General features: G+C 46.9%; 1 protein-coding gene across 5 annotated transcripts in view; it reads right to left on the reverse strand.

Moving 5' to 3' along the window:
- The window catches only part of LOC108939416 (nck-associated protein 5-like), a 36,108-nt gene extending 25,847 nt beyond the window's left edge, over positions 1-10,261 (reverse strand). For 2 of the 5 annotated variants that reach the window (XM_029246260.1, XM_029246257.1), the window contains exon 1: positions 8,751-9,953. The gene's annotated coding sequence lies outside the window, so the exon portion shown is untranslated. The other 3 variants (XM_029246259.1, XM_029246261.1, XM_029246258.1) reach the window with 3 other exon arrangements.
- Positions 10,262-10,838: the final 577 nt, after the last annotated feature.

Raw genomic sequence — 10,838 nt, forward strand, 5'->3', positions numbered from 1 at the left:
GGAATAAAAATGCAACACACATGCACTGGACTGAAGGACAGTTCTGCACCCCCCCCCCCCATGTCTGTTTACGTGTTATTCATTACCCCATAATTCCAATTTCCGTTATTTCTTATCTTTTTCCAGCAACTACACCTCTGAGTACTTTAAATTCCTGTCTGAACCACTTGCACCTTTCACTTATTTCGGAAGCTGGAACAAATTACTAATTAGCGCTTGTGACCCAGTTTACATTTGTTAATTGATCAGACGCTTTTCTCCAAAGTGACTTCCAATGAACTCTGTAGTGTCATTAGCCCACACACACACCTTATTCACCGTGGTGACTTACACTGCTAGATACCCTACTTACACTGAGTCACTCATCCATACATCAGTGGAACACACACACACTGTCACTCACACACTATGGGTGAACCTGAACAGCATGTCTTTGGACTGTGGGAGGAAACCAGAGCACCCCGAGAAAAGCCAAACAGACACAGAACATGCAAACTCCACACAGACTGAGCGGGGATTGAACCCACATCCTCTCGCACCACCCAGGTGCTGTGAGACAGCAGCGCTACTCGCTGTGCCACCGTGCCAACCCATTTTGATTTAGCTGATTAAAACTGAATGTCGAAGAGCAACTGCACAGCATCTGCGAAACTGTGCATTATGAAAGACAAGTTTGTCACCCAAAAAAAAAAAAAAAAAAACCCATATGCAAGGCTTCAGGTTACCCCTCGGGGTAGATTTTGACCGGAGCTCCACTTGGCAGGACAGTTGTCGGTCTATAACGTTGTGGACTTGGACATTCAGCTCTGTCCTCATGGAACATGTCACGTCTCATTATTAGGGTTTACTTAAGTCACAGTCATCAAGAGCATCAATTAAGAAATAAATAAAACTACTGTAGTGCAATCGCTTAAAGCACAAATGATAAACCACAGAGCAGCAATGACTGCACTGGCGATGATTTACCATGGTTCTCGTTAGGTTGAATCAGTTTAGTATTATGCTCTGTGTCTGGTGGTTAGATGTGTTTCAGGGACACTGGTCACCCAAAGTTATCCGTAGCGTGTGTAAGTGTGACTGAAGGAGTGTATGATGGCCCTGCTATGGACTGGCGTCCTGTCCAGAACCACGGCTGTACCGACATCGGTGTATCGAAACAATGCTACCCTACAGTGTTTGAAGTAGCAGCCACAATATGCCCAGCCTCCGCAATAAAAAAAAAAAAAAAAAAAAAAAAAAAAAAAAAAAATTGCATATTTATTAAAGAATACTATGAAAAGGTATGTGAAATCAAAGCAGGCTTCTCCCCAAGCCTGAGTGACAGGAGCAGCAGAGATGAAGACGAAAAAAGACGATCCAAACCTGCTCCCCAGCTGTGCCGCCACTGGGTTCCTCCTGCACTGTGCAGTAATTGCCGAAAACGTCGACATGCTCATGTACTCCAAAAGCTGAGCTGCCCCTTGCATAACCATGGTAACACCCTCCCAGAGAGAAGGGGAGACGCTATGCAGGGAAATGGAGCAGGAGGAGGAGGAAGGCCACACCGACTGATGCTGGATGGAGTTCCTGGGACTTGAGTGAAAGGGGCACCGTGGAGACCGACACCCCCCAGAGCTTTGCTCAGCACTAGGCCGATAGGTAAAACCTCCACTGTGGCGGTAGCTTCCTTCTTCCAAAGTACCAACATGAACAGCTGAAAGCTGCTAAAGGGACAACACATTCACTAGCAGCACACACGTTTGAGGCTCCACACCACAGACTCCTCGGTTACACACTATGGGGTATCTGCTTCAGGTGGCAACCGAGTGCCGGGCGATAGTGGGTGGACTTCCATTGCTTTTTGTTATTCCCAGCAACAGCTACCGATAATGCAAATAAAACTCAGTGGAAACACCTAACCCTAAAATTAACTCGTCGACATCTCACAGTAACGCTTCAACACACTCCTGAAACTGTTCTCATGAACTCTGAGGTCTAAGCCTTATATTTCGGATTGGCCGCACCTGGTGCTCGGTCCCTCCTAAAAACTTGTTTTCCAGGTTTCTGTTACTTCATTTATCAGACACTTTTCTCCAAAGCAACTTCCAATGAACTCTATGTAGTGTTTTCAGCCCACACACTTTATTCACCACAGTGACTTGCACTGCTAGATATACTACTTACACTGGGTCACTCATCCATACATCAGTGGAACTCTATGGGTGAATCTGACCAGCATGTCTGTGGACTGTGGGAGGAAACCCACACAGACAGGGGAGAGCATGCGAACTCCACACAGACTGAGTGGGAATCAAACCCACATCCTCTCGCACCACCCAGGCACTGGGGGACAGCAGTGCTACTCGCTGCGCCACCGTGTCACCTGAGGTGTGGGTGCATTCTGGGACGTGGGTTTGGCTAAACTCCCATTGAACATTTATATTTATTCATTTAGCTGAGGCTTTTCTCCAAAAGAACTTACCTTTACCCATTTATACAGCTTTATTTTTTTTTTTTCCCCCTCTTAAGTGGAACAACTGGAGTAAGAACTTACTCAAGGGTACAATTCAAACCTGTAACCCTTGGATTTGAAGGCAGCAGCTTTAACCACTGCGCTACCTGCCGCCCCACAAAATTAGCCATTTCATTGCATCAGTCCTGTTGGTATCCAAGCCTTTCGGTGAAGTAACACAGGACTCTGTTGCCCCACCTTTATTTCTTTCCACGAACGAAGAGGGGGTTCCACACAGCTTATTAAAATGCCCTTCAAACTTGCCCTGATTTACAAAGTTTCCTTTAGAATTCAAAAGCACATGACAACAGGAATGTCAACCCATGGAGACTTGCGTTTCCATCCACTGATCTTCCATTGGGGAACCCCCCAGGAATTTGTAATAGGATGGTGTTTTCCAAGTACAAAGACTAGATCATTGTTTTTTTTTTATTCAAATAAACTGTTTCATGATTTAATCCATGCCTTGGCCACAACAAGTGGTGTATTGTCTGCCGGATGCTCGAGCAGCTCCATGACCCCCATCTGCCTTTCAACTCCACTGTAGATCCCCTCTTTGATGGAGCACAATGTGTTCCCCACCCTGATCCTCTGGCCTTCTCTGCTCAGCTCTATCTTCCCACTGCGTCACATGTGGAACTTCGCTTTGCGGGTTGGATTGAACCCTTACGTCCTTTCTTTCCCATTTGATTTTGGGGGGTATTTTCTTCATAACAGGGCAATTTAACTGTCACCCCGTTCTTTTGTTGAACACCAGAAGCCTTTGAAACCCAAGGTCATTGAAACGCCCCACCTTCTTCATCAACCACTTGTTCAAAAATGCCCCTGGTGATCTTGGTTCATCTCCCTAGTGCCGATGCCAGCTAACAGTTCTGAGGAGGTACAGAAGGACTTGTCTCTAATCTGCACCTTCTTGTCATAATGTTTGAGGTTCAGTCCAACCAGACTGAGCGGTTCCAACGAGGAAAGTTCTACTTTCCTTTGCGCTCCTGAAATTTGGCCTCAAGAACTGGGACTCGAAGACGGCAGAGCGCGAGTCCAGTAAAGTACCGGATTGCAAAGGGTTTTTTTTTTCTTGAATTTGGTGAGCCCAGTGTATAAAAATAGCTGCCATCCTTTGTTCATGTGGACACTTACATAAGAGCACTGTAACCCTGCGGGGTTAAAGGCAGGCAGATGCATGAATAAAACACACATATCCTGGGCCACATGTAGGCTAGTGGCTTGACGGTCGAACCTAGAGACATTCTTTCCCTGAAACATTACTCTTCCTACAGCTGACAGACACCCGAAAGGTCGCCAAAGTGGTACGTGCAAAGAGACGACGCTCCACGTCAAGCTTCACCAAGCCTACCGCACCAACCCCAACAGCACAACGGAAACACTTCCGCAGAGATTTTTGCGCAAACGCGCTGCCTCTCCAACCACTTAGATTTCAAAACCCAAGGCAAAGAAACAAAACCTACACTTATCATCAAAGCCATCATTTGTTTGTTTAATAATCAGACAACTTCAGGCAATTGCATGAGAGGAATTTACATTTAGACAATGTGTGAAAGTCTGGTGAATCAGGGCGAATCATAATGTCATGTCCTTGGTTTCGTGCAGGAAGATGGCTAACTGTCCATCCTCAGTTTCATATATTAGGGGACATCTTTGGAGCGGCGCAAAGATACATATAGGAGGCCCCCGACTTACAATGGGGTTCCGTTCCGCGAAATGCATCGTAGGTCGAAAATACTGTAAGTCGAAAGTGCATTTAATACACCTAACCTACCAAACATCATAACCTAGCATACATGCAATGGCCACTGCGCGATTGCTGCCTTCCTGCTGGGCAATTATCTTGAGTTTCTCTTCAAGAGTAGCTGCCCTCCTATTCTTCTTCTTCAAGTAGCGGGAGACACGGATGGGTGTTTCGTAAATATTATGGATGCGCAAAACACAACCATGTGACAGACTGGAAAATGCGGATCGCTGCCACCGCCCAGCATCGCGAGAGAGTATCGCACCTCACATCGCTTGCCCGGGAAAAAATAAAAATTTTAAATTCTAAGTACGGTTTCTACTGAATGTCTATCGCCGGCTCACCATCGTAAAGTCGAAAAATCGTAAGTCGAGGAGCATCTGTAGAGTAAATTTCCTCCCGTGCCACACACTCCGAAACGCTGGTAATAATCTCCTTAATTATCAATGAACACACACTTGAGCTCCTCTCATTAGCAAGAGATCAGGGGATGAGACAGAATGGAGGATAAAGAGGTGGACGGTGCAAAGCGCAAGGAATCCCAGCAAGTGTCAGTAACTTCTAATTTCCCTTCCCTCTCTTACCTCTCTACTACCAGTTCCTTTCCTCAGCAAATTCTGGTTTCTCTTTGCGTTACCCTTCTCTCAACTCCAGGTGTATGGAATAATTTTTAATTCGGGGGGGGAATCCTTAATTGCAACATTAATAGTTTTGATTATACGTCATTTATTCTAGTAGCTGAAATAACCATAGATGGTACGCGAAACCATTCGCAAATGTTTACAACTTGTTTTGGTCACTTGCAGTGTCTGAAAATGCTTTATCTACTACATTAATACAGCAGTATGATTTCTCAGTGTTAACCTGGCATTTAATGGTCAAGTGAATGTTAAAATACATTTTGAAGTGATTAATCTGGACAGTTGACTACACTGGATCACCTTGCATCCAAAATAACTCGAAATGGCAAAAACAGGCTTTGCATGGAAAATATTTTGGCAGAAACTAAACGTGAACTCTTTGCCATTGAATTTCAAATACTACAGTATCACTGCGAAATTAAAGTTCTGTTTAACTGAACTAAATACATTTTCTGCCCCAACATAAAAATCCTGCAACGCAAAAACCTTTTTTCTTTAATCCACCCCTCAAGAATATACGTCGAATGAAACAGCGGCGTCGTTTGTAATTACCGTTAAACAAAATATGACCTCTGTTGTTGCTCCATCGCTCAGGGTGACACCAAGTGAGGTCTACAATTACCCGTCTGTACGAACATCCCTCACAGCTGTGCTCCAATTCTCACACTACTCACTTTAATTTGTGACACATTACTGCTGACCCCTTCCAACATTTTTGTGTCTTAAAGTTTAATATGCCACTTGTCAGGTCAATTACGCTTTTTAAGACAAGAGGATTTCACTGAAGTCTGCCTTCGACATCACTTCTTTTCTTGGGGGGGACTCAACTTAATCATGTTGGATAGAAATTTTAATCTATATAAGAACATCAGTTCAAATATTCTCAACAATTTGACTGAATACCTCATTTCTCTACACTCGTGCTGCATGCTGAAATCTTGAACGTGTCCGTTTGGGAATAAAAACAGGAGTTACGATTCACGTCCACCTTTCTATATCTCTGATTGCTGCAGTGAAAACATGGGTGACATCACCTGTAGGATTACAGTGTAAATAACGCTGATTTTACCATCTTTTCCTCAACATCAATACAACAGCTATGAGATTAACGTCACACACGCACCCTTCAAACATAACCGTAGTAAAGAACCCAGCCCTCGGTCCATGTTAGGACCCTGTCTAGGTGTGTAAAATTAAGTTTTGTACCAAGTTACGGATTATAAGTTGTCAGGGCCTGTGGTTTGCAAAAACAGGAGTGTGTGTTTAATGTTCTTGGGAAAGAAAAAATAAAGCGCATGGAATCAAGAGGCAATGAGAAAACCCGACAATGGTGAACAAACTGCAAAAGGTATTTACAAATAAAGGGGAAAGTGGAAAGGGGAAAGGGGGGTGCGGTGGTGCAGCGGGCTTGGCCTGTGCCTGCTCTCTGGTAGGTCTGGGGTTCGAGTCCTGCTTGGGGTGCCTTGCAATGGACTGGTGTTCCGCCCTGGGTGTGTCCCCTCCCCTTCCAGCTTTACACCCTGTGTTTCCAGGTTAGGCTCCAGTTTGCCGCGACCCCACTTGGGACAAGCGGTTTCAGTTAGTGTGTGTGTGGGAAAAGAGAGTGAGAGGAGGGAGAAAACAAAAAAAGAGAGACATGCACTAACCCAATTGTTTAAGAAAAGTAACTTCCTAACTCAAAGTCAAGAAACAAAAATGAGTCAAAACCCAGAGCAAAGTGTTCAGCCAAAGTCTACCTACACTCATTTTATACCATCTGAAGAATTTAAAAAAGAAATATATATCTCATATACCCAAAGAGGTGTACAAGCACTACAGAAGAGTAACAAAGAAAGAAAGACGCAAAACCATCAAACTGAGAGAGTAAACAGGAAAAGAGAGCAGAATCAACGTCACACCAGACTGGTTTTCTCATTTTTCATACAGGCATCACGATGAGTAACTCCAGGATAGCAAAGGAGGTGCTACGAAAGGGCGGGTAGAGAAGCACCCAAGAGATGCAGTAAACGTGGTATGTCGGGGAGAGGCTCTGCTAGTGCACGCAGACCGTGCCTGGCGGGCTGCGAACCCCACATCCTGTCCCACGAAACATCTCACATCTGCTGGCCATGTGCCCACCGGGGCGAACAGAGCATCGCAAACCCACACGTCTTTCAAACAGGACTTTATGCTGCGTGTCACACACCCACATGTACAGTACTTGTAAAGTAAAGTAAAAGAAAAGGGCTACTGCTACATGACCTTGGGCTCAAAACTGGAAATCAAACTTCATTGGAACGTGTGTCTATCGATACTCGGACGCTCCGAGGCAGAGCGACCGCTCTGTCAGAGTGTGACAGGTTGCTCTCTAGCACCTTTACCCCCCCCCCCCCCCCACACCCCACCCCCACACACACACACACACACACACACACACACACGAGAGGCCAAGAGCAATTCTGCCTCCTCCGACGACACCTCTGCTCTGGACGCAGGGAAACCAGCAAGACGTTTTGACACGTGTTCCAGCTACCCCCCCAAACCAGCACATCGCTCAGGCGAGATCCTGAAAACAGATGCTATAAAAAGGCAAGAGAAATCTAGAGGATGAAAAAGAAAAAAAAAAAAAAAAAATGCTGTGGGAGTGGCTGGCAGAGCAACAACTAGTGCATCCAGCTGGCTGACGCCATGCAGCTGCCAGCCGTGTGTGTGCGCAACCCCAGGTGTGTGGGTTTGGGGGGAGGGGGTTAATTTAAAAAAAAAAAAATCTGTGTGAAGTTCAAACCACGCCACACACCCATGAGACACACGTGTCCTTGACATATGCACTGCCCTGGTACACCGTTGGTTGTACTGCGCTATCAATTGTGCAGAATATGTAAAAATTATGTGACTCTCTCCAAGGTTCACTGTAGGGCAAAGTGATCCTGACAGATGAGGCGAGCAGGGTTAGAGACGCGGGGGATGATTTCTTCAACGGTGACATGTGCACACAGCTCGGAGGGATGTGGCAAATGGGTTTTACCCTCCATTACACTTTAATTGGTCAATAACTACACTGACCGCTTCCAGACCTGGCGAGTTTGAACCGGGAGAGAAGCAGACAGTGCCGAAGACTTCAATCTCGAGCGCAAACCACATTTGCTCAGAAAAACGTCAAATCAACAACAAACTAAAAGTTAAAGGGAATTTTGCATCAAGTAAATATCGTCAAAACACGGGTACCTTCTGTGGTTAGGCTGGAGGACGACGGGTCTAACTGCAGCGTTCCATGCATCCCTCGAACATATCCTTACAGTGGTAAAGGAAGTAAACGTACCACAAAAACAAGTTATACTTTGAAAATCCCAAGAGTCATTCAAGTACCAACTTCCAGTTAAGTGAAAAGTCATTCGTGATCAACGGCGCGCACACGCACGCACACACGCACGCACACGCACGCACACGCACGCACACACCATCTGAAACCACTTGTCCCAAGCAGGGTCGCGGGGAGCCGGAGCCTAGCCTGGCAGCACAGGCTGTAAGGCTGGAGGGGAAGGGGACACACCCAGGACAGGACGCCAGTCCATCGCAAGGCACCCCAAGCAGGACTCGAACCCCAGACCCACCAGAAAACAGGACCCGGCCAAACCCGCTGTGCCACTGCTTGTCCTGTTCTTGGGCTGCGGTGGTCCAGAGTCTATCCCAGGAGCGTGGGGTGGGTGGGGTGGGTGGGGGGGGTGGGGGGGGCGGGTACACCAGCGTAGAGTCTCCGATCCACCTGAAACACACCTTCGGACCGCGAGAGGAAGCCAGAGCACAAACGCTGGGAGAACATGTAAACTCCACACAGACTGAGCTGGACCAAAAACCCAGAACCCAGGAACTGTGAGGCTATGCGGCTACATACCTGCTGCACCACTGTGCTGCCCGTACAGTCAGTCACTCTTCAAAGACAGCAGGACGTTTGGGCGTAAAAGATCCTACGTTGCATCCGTCCGTGTGCCGAAGGGCTGCCGTTCAAAGTATCGTTCAGCAGGCCGAGGTAGAGAGCGCGGTCGTACGCAGCGGTGACCAGGGCGTGTTACTCAAGGTGAGCGAGAGCACATGTGAGGCCTCAACCGGGTCACGGTCGACCTTCCGGACCTCACTCGATGGGAGACGCTGGCCCACTGCCCGACCGATGGCTATTTGGACCAAGCATGGTAAAACCGGGGGAGAACAACCACTGGAAAAATGAGAATCGCTTCCAGCCACACTCCACTGAAACACACACTCTTCACACACTACTAGCTCGTGTAACTGAACATTTCATAGTGTTTGCAGTCAAGTGTCTGGATCATTGTCATTTAGAGGAAAAACACACACCGCTGCTTCCTTTCCCCATTAACCCAGTTAGTAAACTAAAGTAGTGAAAAGAATGTTTTCAAACTAGGGATGCGCCAAAGAGAGATTTTAAAATAATACCTCAGAATGTTAAACGCAGTTTATTCACATGATGATAGATGATTTAGAGAGAGCTTCATGAGACATTACTGTGCACGACGTGACAACACAACACACACACGTCTCTACACAGTCACGTATCACTGTAAATTAATCAAGTATCACCAAGAAACACCATTATTTACGGTAACCGCGGCGCGCGACTGCGCTTCTATTCATATTGATCATTGAAATTCATCATGAATCATATCTGTCCGCCTCAGTCAGTTAATACGACTCGACTGGTCGCTCCCTTCACCATTCGCGCACACATCGCTTCCACGAACCGAAACCGCCCGGGCCCGTTCCGTTCCGCACCTTCGCCTCACCCCCCCCCGACACACACACACACACACACACACACAGACTGACGACTTGGCTCCGGTGGGACCGCGGCGCGAAGAATAACCGGGCGGTTGCGATCACCGATCATCATCATCATGCAGTCGTGACCGTGCGCTGATGTGCAGCGATTGCAGGCATGAAGTGATGACCACGCGGACCCGGAGAGACAGACGAGCAGTGACCAGGCGCTGGGGGTGATGAATGAGCCCAAACACTGAAACAGTCTCGTACCAGCGCGACCAGCGACTCGTTTTGCCAGCGCATCACATACCCACACAAACAGCTTTTTACCTCATTTGCTGCAGGAAATCCGGAGAACCAGAGCAACTTTGCACGGGAGACGCGACGCCGAGCGAGCTGCGAAAAAAGACACTTTAATCAGTTCATCCGGAACAGCCAAATTCGCCCTTTTGTGGACCGGTTCGGTCCCTTTTTTCCTGTGTTTTCAGCGCGATTCTGCTCGCGAGGAAAGGTGACGTCACCGCTCGCTCCAGCACAAGGGCCAATCCCCGCGCGCACCACGACACATTCCTCAAGAGCTATTTTAATCTGCGTCTCGCGGACAAACACACGCGTTTCCGGTGGAGGACGAGACGGAGTTCAGCGTTAGATTTATATGTAAACGAACGGCCGATATTGTTGAAAGAGCATAGAAAGACTCCGATTGCAAAAATGTCGCCGGCTTGAGAAGTCAGAGCTCAGTTCGAGACATTATGCGAGATTATCGGGATGTTACTTTCATTAAAACGTCTTAAATTCCTTTGTCTGCTAAATTCATTAAAATAACTTCAGTTTAAGTCTTTGCAGAATGAGACCCTCACCTTTCTCAGTAGTGTTGCAGTCAGTGTGTGGCTTTCTGACTACAGTGTTCTTTACCTTGTTCTCACCCGGAGCTCAGAGCCCCAGGCCACTTGGGAAAACTGAGGGCTCTAAATCACCTGTGTGGATCACACTCCTGGCCAGGGTGCTCTGCACCTTAGATTGCAAGAAAAGATTTTAAAATATCTGGCCCACAGCCCTAATTGTGCTCAGGGCTTGCACTGTAGTATGGAAGCAATAGTCATCTCCATGGTTAAACTTAAAAAAAAAAAAAAAAAAAGTCACTGCTACTTGCACCCATCTTACCGAAGTTAAGGATCTGGTAATTAAATCCTGCAGTTCACTGTAT

The sequence above is a fragment of the Scleropages formosus genome, chromosome 19 (assembly GCF_900964775.1).
Source record: "Scleropages formosus chromosome 19, fSclFor1.1, whole genome shotgun sequence".
NCBI lineage: Eukaryota > Metazoa > Chordata > Actinopteri > Osteoglossiformes > Osteoglossidae > Scleropages > Scleropages formosus.